This window comes from Protopterus annectens, chromosome 9.part0, assembly GCF_019279795.1.
Source record: "Protopterus annectens isolate FY-2018-M chromosome 9.part0, PAN1.0, whole genome shotgun sequence".
In the NCBI taxonomy this organism is placed as follows: domain Eukaryota; kingdom Metazoa; phylum Chordata; order Ceratodontiformes; family Protopteridae; genus Protopterus; species Protopterus annectens.
The window spans coordinates 110,898,973-110,924,771 of record NC_056743.1 but is presented as its reverse complement, the minus strand read 5'-3'; the positions used below and the strand labels follow the sequence as shown (position 1 = coordinate 110,924,771).

The window sequence follows — 25,799 nt, the reverse complement described above, 5'->3', positions numbered from 1 at the left end:
TTACTTTTCAGCTTGTTTCCTGAATGGAATACGCCAAAGATAGGAATTCCTGGTTTATGTAATATGACAAAAATGCTTGTATGCATGAAGAGGTACTGTTATGCTGTGTGTCACTTTATATTGACTCATAAGTGACCCTTGTATCTGATTTTCAGATCATGACTTTTAGACTACCTATACTGAAGTGTTTCACTTTAGGTTCTGCAGTACTGCTACAACCCAAGGACATGAAAAAAGGTCAAGGAGGTCAATATTTAATACTACAATGACTTGGGGTAAAACTACATACCCAAGTATGAACAAAGCAACAGTTATTGCATTCATTGAGAATGCATAGTAAAAAACTGAAAAAAAAATACAATGTTTAGTACAACGGTTACATATTTAATCTCTAAACTTCAACTGAGAGTATGTTGTAATTCTTTAAAAATACATTTTTGCTCTGCATCTTATGAATATCAGCACTGAGCATTCACATCTTTCATTTGAAAGGTTAGCTTGTTTAGTGACCATAAAACTGCCATTTGCAGGGTAAAAGAAATATTCTAGCTAGGACATGAAAGAATAGCTGTCACATTCCCAGTTCTCTACAAAATGATGGCTAAATTGAAATAAGCTGAAAATATCTTCAGTATCCATTAAGAAATCAACAGAGGCCCATATTTTTGCTTGTATATATTATATATGCTCCAGCAGATGGCTGTCAGAGAACAGAAAAGGAACAATATGTGCATGTTTTTTTTGTGTGCAAATATACATGTGTACATGTGCATACATGTCTGTCAATTTGTGCATGTGGTTATGCTTGTTTCTTGTGGGTATGTGTGCACACATAGGCAGCCTAGATATGAATACAATACAAGGAGCTAATAAAACTTCCTGACCTCCAGTTACATAGGCTCTCCAATATGGTACATGCTGACAAATGGCCTAGGAAGGAAATAAGCTCTAATGTCAAGGAAGGTTTATATTCTTATGTTTTAGTTTTAGTATTATTCTTGTATGCTATTTGTTTTGTAATTTTTAATCACGGTATAATTTTTATACAGCTTATCAGATGCATGCACACATGTACCTTCCCTCTTACCCCTTTTCCACCTGTTCCAGCCCCTTTTGAATGCATCTGGAATCCCTCTATACCATTTATTCTGGTAGTTCATTAAATGGGTCCACAACCCTTTCTGTGAAAAAGGGCATTCAGAGATCCACAATATAATGTGTCTTAAGTGAGCACTCACAACCCGTACCTCAGTGGTGCATATAGACTAACTACTATGGTAGAAAAGCGGGAAGTAGCAGAATGTAATTTAAATCATCTGCCAATGCCCCACTCCCCCTTAGTCCTTTCTGCTCAGCATAATCCAGTCACATCTTACTGACATGTTCCTGTGGTCCAGTATCATGTCTCTTGCTTCTTCTGGTATCAAGTAAGAAGAGCTCTAGTTCCTCTACACTTTGTCATATTCCCTCCCCTCCACCCTGTGGCTCTTTCTGTTAGTCTTCCTTTAAAATGTCTTCCATCAGTCTTCTGTCCTTTCCCCTACATGGCCTGCAGAAATGCTAACAGTACTCAAGGTACTGTCTGTCCAAAGCCCTGTACAGTAGAAGCATCACCTCTGATTCTGGAATCCATCATCCTGAGGCTACTGCCCAGTACTTTGTGTGCTGCTGTTCTCTTGGCAGCCCAGGCCAGGTGTGATCAACATGCCATATACTTGTCCTGCTGTGTTGTCATCATTCCACTCCCCCCTGCTGATACGTTTCCTGCTGTGTTCTCATCATTCCAGTCCCCCCTGCTGATACGTTTCCTGCTGTGTTCTCATCATTCCAGCCCCCCTGCTGATACGTTTCCTGCTGTGTTCTCATCATTCCAGCCCCCCCTGCTGATACGTTTCCTGCTGTGTTCTCATCATTCCAGTCCCCCCTGATGATACTTTTCCTGATGTGTTGTCATCATTCCAGTCCCCCCTGATGATACTTTTCCTGCTGTGTTGTCATCATTCCAGTCCCCCCTGATGATACTTTTCCTGCTGTGTTGTCATCATTCCAGTCCCCCACTGATGATACTTTTCCTGCTGTGTTGTCATCATTCCAGTCCCCCCTGCTGATACTTTTCCTGCTGTGTTGTCATCATTCCAGTCCCCCCTGCTGATACTTTTCCTGCTGTGTTGTCATCATTCCAGTCCCCCCTGCTGATATGTTTCCTGCTGTGTTTTCATCATTCCAGTCCCCCCTGCTGATACGTTTCCTGCTGTGTTCTCATCATTCCAGTCCCCCCTGCTGATACGTTTCCTGCTGTGTCATCATTCCAGTCCCCCCTGCTGATACTTTTCCTGCTGTGTTGTCATCATTCCAGTCCCCCCGCTGATACTTTTCCTGCTGTGTCATCATTCCAGTCCCCCCTGCTGATACGTTTCCTGCTGTGTTCTCATCATTCCAGTCCCCCCTGCTGATACTTTTCCTGCTGTGTTCTCATAATTCCAGTCCCCCCTGCTGATACTTTTCCTGCTGTGTTGTCATCATTCCAGTCCCCCCGCTGATACTTTTCCTGCTGTGTTGTCATCATTCCAGTCCCCCCTGCTGATACTTTTCCTGCTGTGTTCTCATCATTCCAGTCCCCCCTGCTGATACGTTTCCTGCTGTGTTGTCATCATTCCAGTCCCCCCTGCTGATACTTTTCCTGCTGTGTTGTCATCATTCCAGTCCCCCCTGCTGATATTTTTCCTGCTGTGTTGTCATCATTCCAGTCCCCTCTGCTGATACTTCATATCATGCTTCATGTGGCTCACGTAGGATTTTGTAAGTTTACAATGAAACCTCAAATTTCACATTTCTGCCCACTTCTTCAGCCTTTCCAAGTGCTTTGCTGGTCTCTTCCAACATCTCCCACTATTGCAGCTTTGTGCTGTTGGCAAAGAGGGTGGTCCTATTTTTTGTTTCCTCAGATGTATCTTAGGCAAATACACTAGTATGTGCTAGATTGAAGACAGCCCCCTATCATACTCTAGTAGTCAATTAGTCACTTCCTGATATTGCCCTCTCACACCAGCTCTCTCTATCCTACATTTAAGCTGTCATAGAATGGTTTTCCCTGCTGTGGATGGGACGTTTTGCCATAGCTGGTTCAAGGCCATGTAATATAGCATTAACAGGGAACAGCTCAGTTTGTTCAGAAGTGAACTGGCTGTACCTAGAGCATGCATTGCTATCAGAAACCCAGTGTCACCGAATGACCTGCTGCCAGACCCTGAATGCTTCTTCTACACACCTTGTACAGGTACAACATCCTAGCTGTATAATAACACTGCCATGTTTTCCAGCTGGATGGCTATGCCTTTTGGTGGTAGAAAATCCTGAAAGCCTCACTGTTGGAAAAGTGCCTTTATGCTTGGGAAACCAGTATGTAAGCTGGTGTAAGATTTTTACCATGGGACTTTTATTGTCTGCCTTCCCAGGACAGACACATCCTTTATCACCATGGCCCAGATAGTCAGAAGGCTGATTGGCCACCCTGTAAGCAGGTTGGCTGGTAAGCCTCACAGCCTACAAGGCAATTGTATACTTTTGGAGAGCTTGAGTAGTTAATCAAGAATCTCATGAGTTCTGCACTGCACAACACCCATGGGTCACCAGGCATGCAGTCACACACATATATTGCCCACTGGCATGATGCCAAGTGTCAAATTCTGTATGAGGATAGACTGTGACTAAGACAATGTGTCTACCATACATGGAATGTTCTTTTTTAATGGTAGTAGAAAGCTTTTGCATGATATTGTACCAGTTCAATGGCCACTGATAACTGTCAGGTGGGTGAATTTCCCACAGTTACTGTGACCCTGTTAATACAGCAACTGCAAAAAGGAGTTGCATTGTTTCTCTAGAAGGCTTTTTGATGGAACAGCTAGGAACTGGCCACCCACAGAAAGGAATACCTTGGTCCCCTATATATTAGATGCAATGCTATAGCAGAAATAAACTTCATGAGCTCCGTGGGACACTGGTGATTCAGAATGGCAGAGTTTAAATAGATAACTAGCTCTATACTGGAAAAAAGAATAATCTTCTGGAATGCACAGCAATTTTTATATAATAGTGTACATGCTTAACATTCAGGGAACACATTCAATCTGTTCTTTACAAGAGTGGACGGAACGAAAAGTGGATAAGTGAAAGCACTTCTTTGGTATATGTTTGTTTAGACCACTAAAATTTAGCATGAGACTGAAATCTCTGTTCTTCTGTTGCTTGCCTGCATGATCCTCCCTCAAGGCCTCATTTCAAGAGGAGCTTTTGTACCTCCTTACCTGCCAGGTAATAGTGAGGGGATGGAATATTTGACAAGTGCTAAGCACTTAATGTGTGGTGAGGCTGAATTGAAGTGTCATCCCAGTGTTAAAGTATGTCTCTTATTCGCTTGTCTTTAGAGACAACTAAACTGTGAGGTGAGTGCAGAAAGATTCTTCCCTCACAGGCCTCTTACCTCCAATTGGTTTGGAATCAGGAATGTTATGAGGCTCCCTGGGGCAGACCTTTGCATCCTGAGTCCGTAAATCACCAAAACAAATGCAAAGCTTCCCAGCAATACAAAACGATGACACAGATGTAATATAAGTGCTTTCATTCTCTTTATTCCATAGAATGGAACTTCATCAGATAAAAATGTCTTGCACAAATCCTCTTTTATAACAACTCCAATGCGGTGCAGCCAATGAAAAACAACCATTAATACTTTGAAATACATTGCTTCATCATTGTAAAAGAAACAACGCAGCAATGTATTTCAAAGTATTAATGGTTGTTTTTCATTGGCTGCACCTCATCGGAGTTGTTATAAAAGAGGATGTGTGTAAGACGTTTTTATTTGATGAAGTTCCATTGTATGGACTATAGGGAACAAAAAGCGCTTATATTACAGCTGTGTCCTTGTTTTGTATTGCAGGGAAGCTTTGCATTTGCTTTGGTGTTTTCAGTTACGTGTGTGTTTTGGATATCCTGAATTCTTACTAAAATCACTGGGAGGCATTCCTTTGCTCTCAACTGAGTCGTATTGTTGCTGCTGTAGCTTTAGGTCACACCCAAGGTAGGGCCAACATTGACTCATTTTTGTCATTTTAAATATGTACTAGGAATGGTGGATCTGTATTCCCAAAGGTGAAAAGGTTTGCAATATTTGTCTTTTTCTTGCATGCACTTTTGATGCTCCTCAACTTTCCACACAAACAACAACAGACCCTTAATGGGAACATTTAAACATGACATTAGTACTTTTAGTTAACAATATGAGGGACACTCAAGAGTATTGGTAAATGACTGACATTTCCTGCTTTGTGGGTTGCTTCTTTTATGTCACTGCACCACTCCTAGAGCACAATGTTGGTATGCATGCTTGACATGACTCCCTGTGCTTTGGTTTGTCCTTCAGCCAAATGCAATAGTTCATGCAATACATATCACTGAAAACAGAATGGGAGTGATATAATTTGCAGTTGGCAAAGGTCGAGGATATGAACAGCTGCTTCCCAGATTGGTCCATTACACTTGCCTCCTTGTCTGAGAGTAGATTGCTATAATTTGTGACTTGGGGTTACACCTCAGCTGTACCAAACTATAATTTTCTTGAATTGCTTAAGAATTGCCTTTTAGGTCTGGCCTGGGTCATGGCTGATAAAGATCCTCAGATAATTAAACAAAAATAAAAATAAATATGTTAGAAGAACAGTCATTTATCACTGTGGTACATAACTGAAGTAGTGGAATAGGGGCAAAGGATGTGTAAACTATAAATAACTAGAGACACGCACTTTTGTCATTTTGCAAAATAGCCCTTGCTCTGGAACTCTCAAATTTTGAACTTTTATAATGGATACCCAGTATTATAAGGTATTTCATTAATAGAGTCATACACTGTGGTCATGAAAGCTAGGGGGATTCAAACTCAGATCCCTACCATTAGAATTGATCTCCTTTATTGCTAGGTAATACTGTAGGCATTATAATAGGAAGACTGAAATAAGTGTAGAAAAACAAAGCTAATTAGAAGTAATTGAGTATACCACAACAACAATACATGGCCATTAAGTAAAACAATAATATTTAGTACGTACATGTAATTACACCGATACAATATTCTGTTAAACATATATTGCACTTCTCTTCTGCAAGAGAAGATAAATGTGTATCTTTTATTAAAGAAACAGACGTTATATATTTACCAGCTTGTTCACAGGTCAGATCCAACTGCTGCATTTCCTGCAAATAAAAAAACAAAATGAGTACGTCGGTCAGGTACATTTCTCCTTCCCAGTCTTCACCTATACTTGATCCATCTATACCAGTAAACTCTGTTTAACTGTACACAAATACTCAACATTGTCATTTTTTAGGTATATGCAGCTACTAATCCTCTCTCTCTAACATTTCATTCTTTTTGCATAACAAGAAACACAACCTCATATCATATCACAACACACACACATAAGAGCACCATCAGTAAACTTCTTCTTCTTCTTTCAGCCTTTCCCGGTTAGGGATCACTACAGTGGATCACCGTCCACTCATGATTTGCAGTGGAGTTTTACAGTGTTGAGTTGCCAGCCCGATGCCCAACCTTCCACAGAAGGCACACACACGCACGCACTCATGCCTAGGGCCAATTTAGTGTGCCCAATCCACCTACAGCATGTCTTTGGGATGTAGGAGGAAACCGGAGCACTCTGAGGAAACCCACGCAACCACAGGGAGGACATGCAGACTTCACACAGAAGGCACCCCAGCCGAGTATTGAACCAGAGAACCTCTTGCTGTGAGGTGGTAATGCCAACCGCTGCATCAGTAAACTGCAATGCATTAAACACTAACACAATCGATGAGTAATATATTCCACTGTCTAATAGCTAAAATTAAAGTAATGAACTTCATATATTCTTTTTGTAATGTGTTAAGTAAGCTAACCCTAAGCCGTTCTGTGGAAAAATGTTCAAAGGTTGCAGAATTGCAAAGCAGATGGTGCTGTAGTATATTATAATAAACAATTATATTTTATTAGAGATTAGTTATAAACAGTCAAGTGATATACCATTTGTTATGCATCTGAGCTGCTCTTTGATATCAGATATCCTCTATGCAAAGGGACATTCGATTTAGCTGTCCATATTAATGATGGGTAGTAAAAAAAAAAAAAACTTTCAATAATTGCCAAGTTTATACATAAACACATGTATTGGCTAATAGATGTGATAATTTCCATATAATGCAGATGAGTATCTGTCAGTGCTGATACTTTAGAGTTACAGTCTTTTTCAGATTAAGGCTACTTTTATATTTCTAAAGTTACTGGATTTGTTGAGCAGTGGACGTATTGCATATCTGTTCACTGTCTACATTATATGCTGCTGATGATTTATCGGATATAAAAGTGATCTATATGAATTCACAGTGGAAGCCACAATCATGCTCGTTTCATTGTTCCATTTCAGACTACCAGACATGGAGAGAGAGAGAGAGAGTCACAAAATGGAAAAATTGAAGGAGGAAATGCAAGCTTTTTAATAGGGGGGCTTTGTTACCCACACTCCACACATCACAAAACTCAATTACTAATAATTCACAGAGGGTAATGTTACTCAATGCTAGAAGTGCAAATCTCAAAATGTACTCACTCAAGGCACTCCTTAAAATGGAGAACATAGATATCTGTGCAGTGACTGAGACCTGGTTCAAGGCTCTAGAGAGCACCCCTGCATTACCAGGCTATAACTCATATCACACTTTTCGGCCATCTAACCTGGACTAGAACACCAAAGGCAGTGGTGTGTCCATATTCATTAAGGATATCCACACCTCCAGGCCAGTTGCACACGATAATGCATCCGAGGTTATCCAATTGCAACTAACTCTGGGAAAACTGCAATCCAAATTGTAGCTTGCTACAGATCCTCCACCATGCCCCAGGAGTCCCACTCCTCTTTTCTTGATATACTGGAAAATATTAGGGTTCAACCAAACACCCTAATAATGGGTGATTTCAACTACCCCACCATTAACTGGGAAAATTACTCATGTGCCAACTCCTTCACCCAATGCTTTCTGGAATTCATAAATTCCAATGCCCTGGATTAACTTATCCACACCCCCACCAGGGGCAACAATATCCTAGACCTAGTCATTACCAACATGAGTGACTGGTGTTCCACACCTGAAGCCAACTCCTCGTTGGTCAGATCTGACCATAAGCTAATCACCCTAGATATCCGCATCCCGCCCCCACCCACCATTAAGGAAACTATGGTAAAAAATTTTTCCAAAGCCAACTTCATGCTTCTTAAGACAGAAGTGGTGAACTTCATGACACTCATGCATATGGACAATACAGTTACGACTTCTGAATCCTACACACATGTACTCTATAAGCACTTACACGAGTGCATGGATTGTGCTATCGCAAACAGAACCATTGCCCTATTAGCCTGATGAGCCTGATCTGCAAGGTCATGGAATGCATCATCATGGAACTCATAAACAAAGACATTGGTAACCTCCAAACTCTGAACCCCATCCAGTTCGGGTTTGTGAAAGGCAGATCATGCCTTCTGAACCTGAATGACTTCTTTGAGGCAGTCAAAGTCGTAGACGAGGGTAAGGTGGTTCACACAGCCTATCTTGACCTCGCCAGGGCTTTCGACACCATCCCCCATTCTGGAATTATAGCTAAACTCACAAAACTAGGTATAAATCCCTACATCACAAGATGGGTTGCCATCTAGCTCACTTTCAGAACCCACACTGTAAAGGTTGCAGACTCAAAATCTGACTTCAAACCAGTGATAGTGGAGTACCACAGGGTTCAGTCCTGGGACTTCTCCTGTTTATACCAAACAAGGCCTCTAGCTAATGAAGTTAGCAGATGACTGCAAACTACTAGCCATAGTCGAGTCCCCAAATGATGTGGACATCCTACAGAAGGGCCTCACTGAGACAGATACCTGGTGTCAGAGGCATGGCCTCAAGCTCAATGCCAAAAAGTGCATTGTCATCCCCTTTGGTAAAAACTCTGTACCCATGAACTGCCATGTAAACGGCAGTCTACTTAATGCCAAATGTGTAATAAGAGACCTTGGGACCCAGGTGGACAGTAGTCTCTCCTTTGATAATCACATTGCCACAGTAGTCAGGAAACCCTTCTATGTGGCACACCTCATCACAAAAGGGTTCTCATCCAGGAAAAAAGAGGTCATTGCTCCCCTCTATTCGGCACTCAGACCCATTATAGATTACAACGCCCCTTTTGGAATGTACCTCACAAGACATCTGCAGCAGCTGAAAAGCCCATAAAAGTACCATACAAAGAGGATTACTGGCTTCAAACAGATGCCCTACACTGACTGTCTCAAAAAACTCCAGCTTTACTCTGTAGCATACCACCTACTCCGAGGAGATCTCTGCCTAACATATACAGCTATGTTAAACCCAGAGCTGTTGGACTTGCTACACCTAAAGAAATCCCAATCCCTCCGAGCTACATGCTCTAGAAACCTACAACTTGTCACCACAATAAACAGGACATGCTGGAGGGAGAGATTTCTGTCTCAGAGACTTCCTATACTCTGGAACAAGGTACCCATCTATGTCAAGCAAAGTTCCTCATTTGCACTCTTCAAGAAAAATCTTTATGAGTGGATGGGAAATACACCCCGGGATCACTTCTGTGGCTCTGCTCGACACTGGCACAGGAAATTAACTTTCTTGAGTGGCGTAAGCTAGGGAACCTTGTTAGCTAGGCTTACTTAGGCCCTTGGGCTGATAGCCTAGTACCTACCTATGAACAGGTGGTACAGTCAGTAGAGAACAGCAGCGACTATTTGTATCTCTTTCACCATTCATTGTTCCATAATTCATGGTCTCCAGGTCCAGCAAACTTTATAACTATTTTGAGATTCCTGTTCTTTGGTCACTTAAATAGGATTTTAATATATATATATATATATATATATATATATATATATATATATTGGAGTTGTAACTTAAGTGAAACATGGTTCTTCTGCAAGAGCATTGAAAACAGAACATAAAACTTTTAGTACTGAAAAACATTAGATGGAATCCAAAAAATAAATTAGGTGGTAAGAAAGGGCAGCACAGTCTAATATTATAAAACTGAAAATGTATTATTCTGAAGTTGGATTTCCCAGCTTACATACAAAGCTCAAACCAGCTGACACAGACAAAATAAAGTGTAAAAAAAAAAAAAAAAGCTTGTACTGTAATCTTGAAGCCAAAATATTTAGAAATGACAGTGTTTAGAGACTGTGACAAATTAAATGCAAAGCACATAGCTTTGACAATTATCTATGTTTTAATGACAGGATTTCAGCATGTTTTTTCTAGAATGGTAATTTTTTTTTTTACTAGAATACAGAATGACTATATCGATGGCTACCACAATCATAGCACATTCATAAGAAAGTGTAATGAAATGTCTGAGCTCTAAATTTTTAATCTAATTATATATATGAGATTGTTTTTAATTTTATGAACTTAGCCTTGCCACAAAGAGTGAGTCATTTTCTGTAAAATGTTGCCCCTACTATTTAGTACTACCAAAATTTGGTATAGTACCCCTACTTAAAAGGGACTGGTGATTGCGGCTGCTGAGAATGTGGAGCCTGGCAAGCAGGTATCTTTACCCCCAGATGCTCTAGGGGATAAGAATGTTTTAATAAATACATCAGAGGGTCACTGCAATGCTGAAAATGAACAACAACGTGATCTCATGGTGGTGAGTAGGAAGGAGTTTCCTTTGTTCCATCAACAGTGGTTTCCGAAACCACCTTTTCCTATTCAAGTGGAGAGTGGAAGAGGCTCAAACTGGTCCAGAAGCAGAGGACAAACGAAAAGGAAAGAACCCATAGAGTCAATGAATTTTCCCACCCTAAAAAGAATATGTGATCCGCGGAATATCTAGTACTGAACTTATCGAATAGGATACTGGATGGGACTGAGCTTGCCATCCTTAATAAAGGTCTCTCATTTATTCCTACTTGTGCATCGGACCTTTCGGACACTATTACTGACTTAAAACTGTTTATTAGAAATGTAATGTTGAAAATGTCTTTTCTTGAGGGTGAAATGGGGAGTCGACATGGGTTTAAAGAAGCTCAGTGATTTTGTGCCTGTGAATCACCCTATTCTTGAGGCTCTCAGTAAAATATGTGAAGATGAGCTTCATACGGTATTTAATAGTAGACAGGATGGGAGACGTTTTATTAATTTAAACTTTTGTGAGCATGCAGCACTGAATAAGTTACAAAGTGACCAGACTATAGTCATCTGTCCTGCAGATAAGGGCAGTATGATGCTGGCTATGAATAGAAGTTTTTATTAGGACTCCATTGCATCTGTGTTAATTAATGCTGATGTTTATGAAAGGACTGATGTTAGGAGGATTGAAGGCATATGTAGGGAGCTGCGGATTCTCCTTAATGACTGCTTACTTAGTTATTCTATTTCCATGGAATTGATGCAATTTTTGACAGTTGATACACCGATAGTGCCTCTATTTCAAGATCTCCTCAAGATTCATAAAGATCCCCATAGTACCACCGTTTAGACCAATTGTGGCAGGAATGGGTCCGGTTACTGAACCCTTCTCAGTTTTCATTAAAAACCATGCAAGACCTATACTAGATAAGTCAATGGTTGTGTTAAGGGACACTAAGCAGTTCCTACAAGATTTGTTTGATTTTATGAAATCATATGGTGGGTTGAGTCAATATTTACTAGTGACAATGGATGTTGTGTTCACAGTTATACCAAATTTGCAAGGTGTTGAATATTTACGTAGGTACCTGCTTTATCATAATGAGTATGGAAAGAAACTTGGTCTAATTTGCACTTTCATGAATGTGGTTCTGGACAATAATGCCTTTGATGATGGTTACTACATACAAAAACATGGCATAGCAATGGGCACGTGTTGTGCCAACAGCTATGCGAATGCAGTGGTGGCCCAATGGGAATTGGATGTGGTATTTAACATGGAAATGTTTGTTCAGAATGTGCTGTTCTATCGCCATTTCATTTATGATGATTTTTGGCTTTGGAGGGGTACGGCTGATAATTTACATGAATTTGTTGAGGCACTGCATAGATCTATTGAATTTTTGAGATTCACTTTGAAGTACTCTGATATGTCTATTGAATTCTAAGGTGTGTGTGTTACCAAGGATGGAGGGCCTCCTATTAACACAGGTCTGTATATAAAGGACTGCCATAGGAACATGATGCTACATAGGCAAAGTATGCATCCAAAATGGATATTTAATAACATAGTCAAGGGGCAGGGGGTGAGGATGTCCAGATTACACAATACTGAGGAATGTTACAGGTGAGGTAGGGATACTCTGTGTCAAAATTTGAGTGATTGGGGTTATAAAGGTTCAGATTTTACCCCCATACTTGCACATGTTGATGGGCTAAGAGAAGGTCGAGCTAAACCATATTTTTCCGATCGACCAATTTTTAATAATATAGGTCAAACCACCCAGGAAGAGAAACATGAGACTGTTGTGAAAGTCCCAATATTTTACACTAATAATGTAGATAATATCAAAAAAGTAAGTTTTTGAGAGACACTGGTCAATGTTGTTGACGGATGCAAAGATTGCTAGAGTGGTAGGGGATATGCCTCATTTTTGTTATACGAACTGCATGCCCTTGAAAAGATTGTTGTGCTTTCCAGATAGGGAAGTTAAGAGTACAGGTGGGATGGCTGGGACATTCCCTTGTAGCCAGTGTGGTTTTTGCCAACATATATAAACTGTGGGCACATTCTTACATCCGGATACTTGTAAGGAGTATAAGTTCACTCCTAGGGCTAATTGTGCCACTAGGTACATAGTCTATTTAGCACAGTGCCATTGTTGTCAGAGATTTTATGTGGGCAAGATGGGACGTACTTTAAGGAAACAAATAAGGGAGCACCTTTACAGTATACATATACGGAGTAATAACAGTGCTGTATCTAGATATGTGTTAAGCAAATGAAGGTAAGCGTGTATTTAAATTTAGGGTTATTCAAAGTGTAGGAGTTAGTGTTAGATTACGAGACTATTGAGAATAGGATGGAAGAAGGAGAGCTTCACTGGATCCTTAAGCTTAGAGCTGATCAGGGGTCGAGGCTCAATGGGGTAGTTTCCATTAAGCCAGTTCTAAATAAAAGAGGTATACCTAAATAGGTTGCCTTTCTTTTGTTTTTACTATTTTTGCATTTTATATATGGATGTGATTATGATTGGAGTATCCATTCTGGTGCTTGTTTATATTGTGCATTTGTAATTGCAGCAATTCTTGATGATCTTGATGCATGCAATATATGAGCTTTGTTGCTTTAAGAGCTCACTTTCTGAATTTGATGATGCAGCATACTCTATCTGCTTTTGTGAAGCTGGTAGTGGAGGGAGACACAGGCTCAGCACTGAGTGAGTGAAATACTGTGACTGCTGTGTATTTACTGGCTTATTTTTAGAAAGTATAAAGTGAGTAGCTGATGCTTCATTCTGCGGTGGTGCAGCTGTAGCGTTGTTGCCTCACAGCAAGAGGTTCTTCCGTTTGATTCTCGGCTGGAGTGCGGGGAGTGCCTTCTATGTGGAGTCTGCATGTCCTCCCCACGGCTGGGTGGGCATTCGAAAGACATGCGTAAATGGGCGTGCCTTTGTTGAAGGTTGAACATCGAGCTGGCACCTCAGTGTTCATGAAAATCTACTGCCAATCATTAGTGGACCGAAGTTCCACTGTGGTGACTCCTAACCGGGAAAAACCGAAAGACAACAACAACATAAAGTGAGTAGCTGATGTTATTTATTTAAATGTCTGTTCTTGTTTTCATGAACTATATGCTTTTGTTTATGTTGTGTATTTATAATTGTAGTAACTTTGAATTTTGATGCATGCAATATATGAATATTGTTGTTTTAAGAGCTTACTTCCTGAATTTGATGATGTAGCATGCTCTATCTGTTCTTATGAGCTGGTAATGAAGGAAGACACAGGTTTAGCACTGAATAAATGAAATACTGTGACTGCTGTGCATTTTGTTGGTTTATTTAAAAAGTGACTAGCTGATGTCATCTATTTAAATGCTTGTTTCTGCTTTTGTGAGTTATATTGTCTGAAGAAGCCACTTGTAGTGGTGAAAGCGCTTACCTACTCGCATTTGTTAAAGTTTTTATAGTTGCCGTGCGTCTGACTGTCATTCGTTTGGCTATTACCAAAATTCTGGCTTAACAAACATCTGTGTCATTTAATGTCTTTCTAATGTAGCTTAGAATCACATAGTTTGTGGGTCTGTCCTAGGGCCATGTTACATCTCTGTTTGCATTATTGCTGTTCATTTCTTTTTAAATGTAACACCTGGGGATTTTCTGTTCGACACTTTTAATCTTCACCTTTCATTTCTTCATTCGAAAATTCCTCTAACCTCTTCCTGCTTGGAAGCACTGTTTAACATAAACATTCAAAAGAAACGTGTAGATTAAATAAAGCTCCAAAATCACACCACTGTTTCAATGTAAGTGTGTGTGTGTGTGTGTGTGTGTGTGTGTGTGTGTGTGTGTGTGTGTCTGTGGGGGTTCTTTGTGTAATTGGTTGGAACTGTATCATCTTTCACTTGGCTGATGTACACAGACTAACTACTTGAAAAAAAAAGTTAATGCTAATTGAAAAAATTACAAGACTACAATTGTCTTTGCTACACATAATAAAGATACAAGTTTTTTCAAAAACTCATTTTTGTGAACTTTGCTTTCCCTTGTATGTGCATCACTAGATTCCAGTTTAACCATTTCACAGTTGATTTGCCACCTTCTGGGCTATTTACATTACAGACACCTTTTCTCACAGAAATTGCCATGCATTTATAATGTATTAGCTGACCAACTTATATGCAAGTACAATTGCCTTCCTGACTGGTAAGTCTGCTGTCTCTTTCTAGAGGGTTCCTTCCTTTGGAATAGGCTTTTCTACTCCTTCACCTAAACCCCATCACACCCTGCTCTAACATCTCTGCATTTATTTCTAATTAACCCCACTCACTGCACCAAACCTCAAATCAAAAACAAATTCATTTAAAAAATAACATTCAGGTTAAAGAGTCACAAATATCCCTACTCTGCCAATCAAATCTAAAAAGGGGCCTATGTTCTGATAGCTTTCCTCTCTATGTAAGGTAGATCCTAACTCCATACACCGCATGTAACTTCCAAATTAGAAACCTTCCCAGAAATGAATGCAAAGTTAAACAAATATGGCAGGACAAAATGACAAATTACCAATGTTAAGACCATCATCTCTAAATCTACCTCTTATCATTTTATCATCCACACTAATCTGCGAGAAATAACATACATTATACAATGACTGCTCATTGCTATGCAAAAATGAGCATGCTAATTGGATAACGCAGCCAGCGTGTCATAAATTGAGCATATAGAAATAGAAAAAAATCTGGCCACTGATATATTATTTAAGAAAAGTAAACAATTTCTCTCTTAAATAGTGTCATTGTATAAATGCAATAATCCATTACTGTTTGTTGGTATATCAGGATTTACCCACAGCAGGCTTCATTTAATCACTTGGGCTTCACTCTCCTGATCAAACCACACCAGCCATAGGTAAATCCTGATATAATCACACCTTGTTATGGATTATTGCATAGGAATACCCCTGTTTTTACCTTGAACATATAAGTGCAAAACCAAACTATAGCAGCCACATATCCAGCTCAGAATAATGCTGTCATACAGGGTATAACACATCATCCTAGATATATCCCAGGGAGAACTACTAAGAGTATTACCATGTACTAGCAAAGTATTTAAAAAAGAACACAGTTACAATCCAAAGAATAGTAGAAAAATATATAACATGCTAAGTTTTGATATACAAATTGATAAATGAATGTAACTCTTGCTCATAAAGCTGTCTGGATATATCGACTTAACTCTGCACCATCTACCCAACATGCAATAATGATGCAAAAACACTAGTCAGCAGGCACATCTGTCATGCTAATGTACAACTTCCTGTTTCACTTGGCTCTGCGGTGCTGAGGGTTGAAACCCTTACTGTGTTCCACTTGACCAGGGTTTGATTACTGCACTGGTGGTGCCAGCAGGGGAGAGACAAAACTGAATGGGCTCTACCCATTAGTCTCATCCAGGGGGTAGGAGACTCACAAAAATTTGGAGAGCAAACAGGCAGATGTGATTTTTCTGGTGGAGATTGGGGAAAGCACTTCCTCTGCTTCAGGGAAGGGAGTGGAACTGCTTACTGATAACGTCTCTTGTGAAAGTGAGAGAGAACATCTTGTGCAGTCAAGCCCGTTACATGCCTCCTTCCTTTGGACAGGGAAGTGGGGGAAACAACCCACACCAGAGGGTTACCCTAATTATGGCCCTTTTTATTGACTGTCATCCTGGTGATAGGGAGCAAATAAAACTTTTGGCCTGGAAGGGGTGATGATTACCAGGCAGCAAAGATAAATTATGGAAAGAAATACAGCTTTTACTGACCCAAATGAACACTACTGAAAATATGCTAAAGACTTCGAAATTTTCTATTATTCTTAATTTACAAAATTTATGCAACATGATAGCAGGCTTTTATAGATGATTATGACCCAGACATCTTAGTACTGACTAAGATTTTTCTAAAATCCCATGTTAAAAATAAAGATGTCATACTTTCTTTTTAACTTTACATTTTCAGACAGGACAGATCCCAGAAGGCCACTAGACATGTTGCTGCTGCAGTTTTTAATTATTACTAAAAGTTCATAGTGACACTCAATGTCCACAAGATATTAAAAAAAAGTGGTCACTATGGCAGTACAGGGACAAGAAAGTAAATAATTTAGATCACTTGCCATGTACATTCCATGCACTTTCCATCACAGAAACAGACATCAGCTCTTGACACTTTGAAATATAAATGGAGTATTGTCACTGTCCTACCTTGGTCACAACAGAGGAGTCTTCGTGGGTTCTGTTCAAGCAGCATTATTTTATGCAGACACATCACTATAGAAGTTTACTGACTAACTTAACTTAATATACAGACAACTGCGATCATGCATGCTTTCACTCTGGCTGCTCTTACAAAATAGCACTAGGCATTGCACATTTCTGGAATTTATACATGCATGTACAGCCTTGATATGCTTCTTAAAGATACAACACACTTCACTTGCATTCTGATCTACAAGTATGAAGTTATATAAATGTAGTAGATACAAGCAGACTGGACCAACATTTTACAAAATGGTGAACAGATCTGTAAAATGAATGAACATCTTAGAATATTTTTTAGTGACCAACGCACATGGTCAAATTATATTCAGAGACTGGAGCTATATTATTCAGCAGATTAAATGATTAAGGTAGGTCTGTGTGAGATCAATTCCAAGAGACTTGCTCTCAGTCTAAGTGACTTAATCCACTGTAAGCCTGCTTTATAGACTAAATTATTTACACAGTGTCTTCTGGAACCTGGTCCTGTTTTTTTTTAAATGCAATGGCCACTAGTAGCTTCAAATACACTATTCAGGAAGTTAGAGAAGAAAACAGAAAGATCTTACAAAAGCATCTGAATTCAAAACCTTTGATACCTTTGGAGTATTTCAGATTTCATTAGAGAAAAAAATGAGATGTAATTATATTATACAGTTTACTAGACTCAATAAGAACTGTAGATTGGGGGGGGGTAGGGTTTATTGCTGATAATTGATGAAATGCTGAATACTGTCACATCAATGGATAGAGAAGTGAATGGTATCCAAACATTTCTACATAGCATTGTGGAATGTGCTTATAAAAAATGTTATTTCAACTAAGAAAGGGAATAGTTTAGAAGTACCAAGTACAACTCAAAGTTGATATAAAATATGGCAAAAATGCCGTAAAAGGTTAACACTTAAAGAATCTGCAACTTAATAAATGAGAGGAACAAAATGAGAAATAAAGTATACAGAATGGTAAAAATTATAGTGTGTGTAACCTAACTGATGCATGAAGTGAAGAAGCTGCAGATATTATAAAGGTAGGAACATAAAATGAGCCTAACTTGCTATGTATAGAGTTGTATAGTTTTGGTCAAATGACAGACACATTATTGGGACCAGTCTCGAAATTGCGCTAGTAATAAGCTCTGTGTCCTTACATAAAATCATTTTTCAGTAAACACTTACCATAAAAAGAGTATGAGGGATTTATCACCCTCCCCAAACACATCTTTACAACAATCCAATTGCAAAGGTTATCGCAGTCAACTAATCTTCTGAGACAGTAAGGTATAAATATAAAACAATAATTGCTGAACTTGTACACAGATGAGTCAGGGAAAATGGCATTAAATGTCATATAAAATTTCAAGATGAAACAATGCTACAAACAGTTGATAACAGCAGTGATAAACGGACTAGAGAGGAGGTGATGCACTAATTGTCAAAAGCCAAACAAATGGTTACCATAGCCATGGGAACATTAAAAAGGCATAAATGCAAATTTTTGAAGAAACACAATTTAGCCTGAACTTCTTGGGTAGTCCTTTATTACTATTTAAAGCAGAAGGTTAAAAACCGCGAGTGTGTTGCGCCGAGTAAAGAGAGATGACTTGACTGTACCAGTCGTTCCAGTAATAAAGAACAATAGAAAGTCAATGCCTGTATATGAGGTGATTTGTGCAGCTGCTTTCAATTCTGCGTTAGAATGTGTGTGTGTAAGAGTAGTATAGGAAGTCAAAGCCCCCCTTCAACACTGTGTGCTATGGGGTGGTAGCGGGTGGTTTGTAAAATATTTGCAACAGTAATGCCAATGTATTAGATGGGATGGTTTTAGATTTATTTAAGATGCTGTGTTTATATCAAATGTGTTCAGTGTCATTTCCTCATGTGGGATCCCTTACATTTAGAGACTTTTCTGTTATTTGCCAGCAGACAGTAGACCAAGAACTCCAGAAATTCTTAATATGAAAATGCTGCCAAGATGTTGTCCCAGTGACAGGGAAAATCAGTAAACACAAATGGCTCATATAAGACTAAAGGCTAAAATAGCAGAACCTTACTAAAAATATACTGTGAACATGAAAGAATGAACAATTCAAGGAATATGGTAGAAAGCATGTTAAAAATATCATGGTCTTCAACTATATCACAGACGAGTCTGAATTAACCATGGCTACACTACCACTTTAAGTTTCTTTCAAACTTTCAGCATAGATACCCCATTTCGTCAGAAAGGCTATGAATGGGAAATCATAGAAAGCTGTGAATTTATTTTCAATGAATAGCCTTATTCACATCTATAGACAGATATATATATATATATATATATATATATATATATATATATATATATATATATATATATATATTAAGTCTAAAGGTTATTCCAGTACGTTAATTTCCATCATTTATTTGTGTGTCTATGGCCCTCTAATAGACTAAAAGTGATTTTGAAATAATTTCATAAAAATAACACATATTTCCTTAGTATGCAGGGTCATAATACAACTCATCACTTTGGTAAATGTAACTTTTGTAAAATAAATGCAATCAAAAATGGGCCCTGATACTGTTAGATACCCCATCTGCCATGGAATTTAATGATCTGTTTACATGCATATGACTTCTTGCAGAGCAGATAAATTTAACAGCATATTCAAAGATATGCTGTAAGCAAGGTCATGATTTCATAAAGCCAGTGGAATTTTTAATTTTTAAGTTTTAAAGCTTAATGAAACATTCTTCTAAGAGCCTATAATCTGAGGCTAGACTAAATGAAGGTGTAGCTGGCTGGTAACTAGATCACTACATGGTGGGGTCTGGCAGAGACCTGAGGTCTTGCAGGCTGCTCTGTAGTTTCCAGTGTAACTGCATCATTGCACTGAAGGCACAGAGAAGAAATGTGCTCTATTTGTTCTCATTCATCTCTAACTTAATGTGCAGTCCTTCTCTCCAGAATTTCAAAGATCAGTCAAGGAAGAGATGGTATATAGTTGTACAGGTACTTGACTAGAGAAAATGATGCATGGCTTCTTCAGCAGTAGGAAACACTAGGTGTTAACTTCACAGAAGATGAAACATTCACCCTCTACTCACTTTTCTTTTCTTCTTTGTCAACATTTCACAATTGTTATGATTCGGTAACACTGTCCTAAAACAAGCCTGTTTCAGAGATATTCATTCTGATGAGCAATACGTGAAGACTGATAAAGCACTAAGAAAACAGTAAAAAACATAAGATGCTAGAGCTGGCCTTCAAACTATGAATGAACTTAGGATCGCTGACTTACAAAATGTCATCACACTTGCAGAAAAATGATAGTAGAATCATCATTACAGTCGACTTGCGAAGATTGTCTGACCCTAATTTTAAGAGCTTTGTTGTTCAGCTCCCAGTTTCCTCGAGTTATTATTTCTAATGGAGCCAACCTATTACTATATGAAGCCTTTTCACTCAATGTAGTGTTTAATGGCATGTTATAACATTTACAGTCTTCAACAATATTAGATGTGCTGTATTTACAGAGACTGTGGAAATGATATTCTTAAACAGAGCAGAACATCTAGTATGTGGTTATTTACAACATATTTAATGCTTTATACTTAACAAATGTAACTGCATTTTTCTTATACATTTTTTGTTGTTGTGTCTTTCGGCTTTTCCCGGTTAGGGGTTGCCACAGCGGAACGCCGGTCCGCTAATGATTGACAGTTGATTTTTACGTGCAGAGTTACCATCCCTGATGCACAACCTTCAACGAAGGTATGCCCATTCACGCATGTCTCCACGCAGAAGACGCTCTAACTGAGAATCGAACCGGACAGCATCTTACTGTGAGGCGACAACGCTACCGCAGAATGAAAACTCTGTACAGTTGAGAGGTATTGGCTAGGGTTCATTAAAGAATGTTATCTGTTTATTCTCACAGAGAAATTCAACTGCCAAGGTCCACACAGTTATCATCATAGGTTAACATAGGTAAGTACTAGGATAACTGCCATTGCAAGTCATTGTAAGCCTAGCCAATTATCCCTTGTGAGACTCAAACCCTGCACCTTGTCTTTGTAAGGCAAACACCTTAACCACTGGGCCACCCCCCCCCCCAGTAGCGTGCATAACACAATTATTTTTATTCTGTCCTAGGGACACAGCCACACCCTTCAGTGTACAGCTTGTTCATCTTCTCTGATAAGATTGTGCAGACATGGTAGTTCAGCACATTTGTAACTGGGGTACTAATGTGGACCATTACTACACGGGTGGGCCTGCTGCATTACTTATGCATACATAGATGACTATACTGAGGCATAACACATGTATATGTCCACTTCAAATATTTTTCCTATGTTTTGTGGAGAGCAATTTTGTTGAAATTTTAAACAGTTGAAGCAAAACGTTCAAAGTTTCAACTTATCAAACCAAACAGAAAAAAAGGATGTTTAACAGTGGATAAACCCTCCTGCACATGTGTGTCTTTGTGTATGTGTATACACCAGTTCCATAGACAGATAAGTACAAGAAATATGAAAATGCAAAATTCTTTAAATCAGTCTTGGTGTACATCCAGAAACTGCTAGTACTTTCAATGTCAAAAACAATCAGGAAGAATTAATTAAAAAAAGTCAATGAGTTAAACTTCATCCATTTCAAGTCACTCTAAATATAGGAAAATTGCAATTGGTTGAAAATTACAGATATTTAGACATCCATCCTATGAGAGAGAGTGTGTGTGTGTGTGGTTCTAGTACACAACACCAATTTCTAACATCTCAAGGACTGGAAACATTAATAAATAATGCCTGAAACACAAAACGGTGAAGAAATAAATATAGCTAAGTGTTTTTGCCGAGAGCAATCCCCACAGCACCCTGTTCCCCTTTCATGTAAAGGACACTCCTGCCATACTCCAAACTTATGTACATCAACTCCACAATTGTACAACCTTGAAAAAAAAGGGGCAAATTTCCCAAAAGAAGTGAACCACTGCTGGTGCAGAATTAGAAATCGCACTGTCAATGATTTCCTATGGAAAACAGAGATTGAGGTTATGTTACTCAGCATTTTTTCTTCTTTGGGCCACTGATTCTCAAAGAATTTCACTACTGTCATCTGAAGAGTGACCTTTGTTTGTGTGTGTTCAACTATCCCTTTCCCTAGATTTTCTCACATAAAAATGATGAGGGGATGCATTCCCAAATATGTTTGTAAGTGTTTTCACCATGTACCATCGATTGACCACATAAATAAATGTAAGACCATATTTATAGAAAGTATAATTTTCAGCATGGGTGGAGGTAAGCTATTTTAAAACACAGTTTGAAGAATCATGCAAAGCATGAATTTTAGCTAACTTTAAGAATTCTGCGTGTGAATGTTATGCAGAGTAAGTTATCTGTGTTTTGGTCAAAGTATTTTTTTTTTCTCTCCCTGATCTAGCTTTTATGCAAGATGGTCTTTACTATAGAATGGTTCTTAATTCAAGCCTCTGACATGCGAATCATTACATAACACTTGCAGGATTACTCTACTGGCCTAGTTTTTTGTTCAGCCTTCCAGTGTAGAATGACAGATCTGACTTATCCCGCCCTTGGAATTTCATACGTTAGAATGGGAAGTCTGACCATTTTAAAGCACCACATTTCTGGATGTTGTATTTGCCACGTTCTACATTGAATATTAAATGCAGAATACAGGAATTATTTTCCAAGAAGATGAATTTGTGAAGGTGTTCAATTTAACTACATTAAAAAAAAGCATGAACTGTCTGCTGAAAATTCAAGCACCAGCATGCTTATTTGCCGTTTCCAACTTTTTACCTCCCAGGGATCAAACCTTTTATTTTGACTACCAGTTCAGAGTGTGCACTATTTCTCTGATTGCTGTTAATCTTCTCAGACCTTAATACATTTGCTTGATTTTAAATACCAAGCGGCTTAGTGTATAACAGTTTTTGTTTTCAACCATTTCTGCAGCATATAAATATGTATTCATAGTTTTTTATTGCCTTGTTCTTTCAAAATACATTTAATCAGCACTATTGTTATTTCCCTCTGTTCCCCTTGTGAGGCAATTTCAAGATTTTAACATGCTTATGTATTTTCAGGAAACTCTTCTGAAATCAGTAAGTAAATTAAAAGCATAAAGTCTAAATGTTAACTTAGAATATTACTTTTATTCAGTTTATAAATTAGAATATTACTTTTATTCAGTTTACTGTTTGTCTTTTATGATTCCACAATTTCAGTTGATTGATTTGTTTTATTTTAAATTATGTTGTTGTCAGTCAAGATTTCTGACTTGCAGTAGGGTGGGGGTTCATGAACAGTAGCTCAAGTATGGCGAAGGGAATGGGCAGTATTCATAATCTCAGCCCATGCTCTACAGCAGGGTTGTGATGGTGAGGAAAAGAGTGCATTAAGACAGCAGTTGCACAACCTACTGGATAAAGCAGGACAACATGAATTAGTGTTGACAATGGGAGACCTGAATGCATATATCAGGACAGACTGAACAGGATATGAGCATTTCCTGAATGAGTGGTTCAACAGGAATAAAGGAGAGGCCATTCTAGACTTCTGTTTGGCAAATAGCTTGATAGTGGTTGACACAAGGTTCAGAAAGAGAGTCATAAAATTGCATACAAGAGTGACCGACATGCAGCTCAGGTTGACATTTTCTTAGCAACGAAAGGGCACTGCGGTAGAAATAGTTATTGCAAAGTAATTCCCAGTGAATGTCGGCCCACAGCCTAAACAACTGGTTGCCATAATCAGCTACAAGCAGTGGTCGGAAAAGGCTCCAATGTAAAAAATGACCAGGCTGAGGACCTGGAAGTTGAATGGAGAGAAAGCACAACAGTTCAAGAAATTACTCAGGGCTCTAGCACCTCAAAAGAGGAAACAGGGAGAGCTGAAGAATGACAGTGTGTCAAAACTATATGGGGGGGGGGGCTATAGAACAGATATGCAGCTGATCCAGGTATGAAAAAAAGGCATACAAGGAAATCTGGTGGTGGAGTGCTCAAGTCATCAAAACAGAAGAGGAGTGCAGGAAAAAGTGGGGGATAGATAAAAACGAATAGGCTAGGAAGGAATACTAGTTGGCTAACAAAAAGCCTAAAAAAACACTTGAAAACCAAAGAACAATGCATCAAAGCATCAAAGGCACTATCTGCTTCTGGAAGGTGACTCAGTAGATGGCACAAAAACTATATCAGGTTGCAAGGCAATGACAGGAAGACAAGGAAGACAGTCAGACACCCTGCATAAGGGATACCAGCAATAACCTGTTCACCAGTCCACAGGACATCAAAGGCAGATGGACGGAGTACTACGGATAGCTCCTGGATGAAGAAAACCCCACAGTAGCTGTACTGCCCCAATTACAGCCAGCAATGGGAGAAGAGGAGGAGCGAGCATAGAAGTAGTAAGAACAGCAAGGAAAATGAACTCAGGAAAAGCAGCAACCTCAGATAAGGTCACAGTGGATATGATGAAGATATTGGGTGAGATAAGGGAGAAATGGCTCCTGAGGGTACTCACAGCAGTGAAGAGAGAAAGGTGTATCTCAGACGATTAGAGAAAAACATATTAGTCCTAGTGTTTAAGAACATAAGGGACACTCATAACTGTGGGTAGTACAGAGTTGTCAAACTCCTGCCACATTGTATGAATGTTCTGGAAAGGGTGACTGATAACGAATATGCAGATTAGTAGAAAGTATGATGAAAGATGAGCAGTTTGGATTCAGATCAGAATGGAGTACAACTAACCTAATGTTTGCAGTGAGACAGATAGTTGAGAAGTTAGAAATTAAGACAGATTCAAGGTGGGCATTCCAAGATGGAGAAAGCATATGACAAGGTCCCAAGAAAGCTGATTTGGCAGTTGTGTGGTGGTTTGAAGTCCTGGAAAGTTTCATAGAATTAGTGCCTAGAGAGTTTCCCAGTGGGAGTGGGTGTGCATCAGGGTTCAGCTCTAAGCCCACTGCTGTTCATACTGATGATGGACTGACATTAGCAAGCAGATCGGAGGGGACAGATCAACAAAGCTGCTGTATGCAGACAATGTAGTGTTACAAGCAGACTAAGAACTTCAACAAAGGATAGGGGAATGGAATGCAAAACTAATGCCATGTGGGATGAAACTGAGTACAGATAAGACATTTGCAATGTCAGCAAATGGAGAAAAATCAGAAAAAAGCTGGGAATTGAGCTAGAAGGGAAAATAATTGAAAAGGTTAACAACTTCAAGTATCTGGGAGGGGTGATTGAGGAGAAGGGAAGTCTAAATAAGGACATTAAGCTAGAATCAGAGGGGCTGCAGCCAAATGGCACAGAGTATCAGGTATACAAGAGTGGTGTGACCAGTATTACTGTATGGTACAGAAACATGGATAATAAAAGCAGAGCTCCAATTACACAAAAGATCAAAGGGAACAGATTGCAGTGGTTTGGGCACATGTTCATAAAAGCAGAAGACAGTCTGGTGAAGATGATTTGGGACAGACAGGAAGAAGGCAAGATGAAAAGAAGACACCCAGCAAAGAGGTGGAGGAACTGTATGTGAGAAGACTTGTGACAGTTGAGCATGAGTGTCAAAGAAGGGAGGAGAGTGACGTCGAATAGAGAGAGATGGTGGCAGCATAACACCCCAACCCCATGTAGAAAATGGATCAAAGAGGGTTGATGAAGGAAATAGTGAAATTAATAGCAATGTAGATGCAGACAGCAGAAAATGA

General features: G+C 39.1%; 1 protein-coding gene across 1 annotated transcript in view; it reads right to left on the bottom strand.

Moving 5' to 3' along the window:
- CHRM4 (cholinergic receptor muscarinic 4) overlaps window positions 1-25,799 on the bottom strand; it is a 1,937,157-nt gene that overhangs the window by 466,607 nt on the left and 1,444,751 nt on the right. Inside the window, exon 5 of the mRNA XM_044082625.1 lies at window positions 6,216-6,252. The gene's annotated coding sequence lies outside the window, so the exon portion shown is untranslated. The remainder of the gene's footprint in view (window positions 1-6,215; window positions 6,253-25,799) is intronic.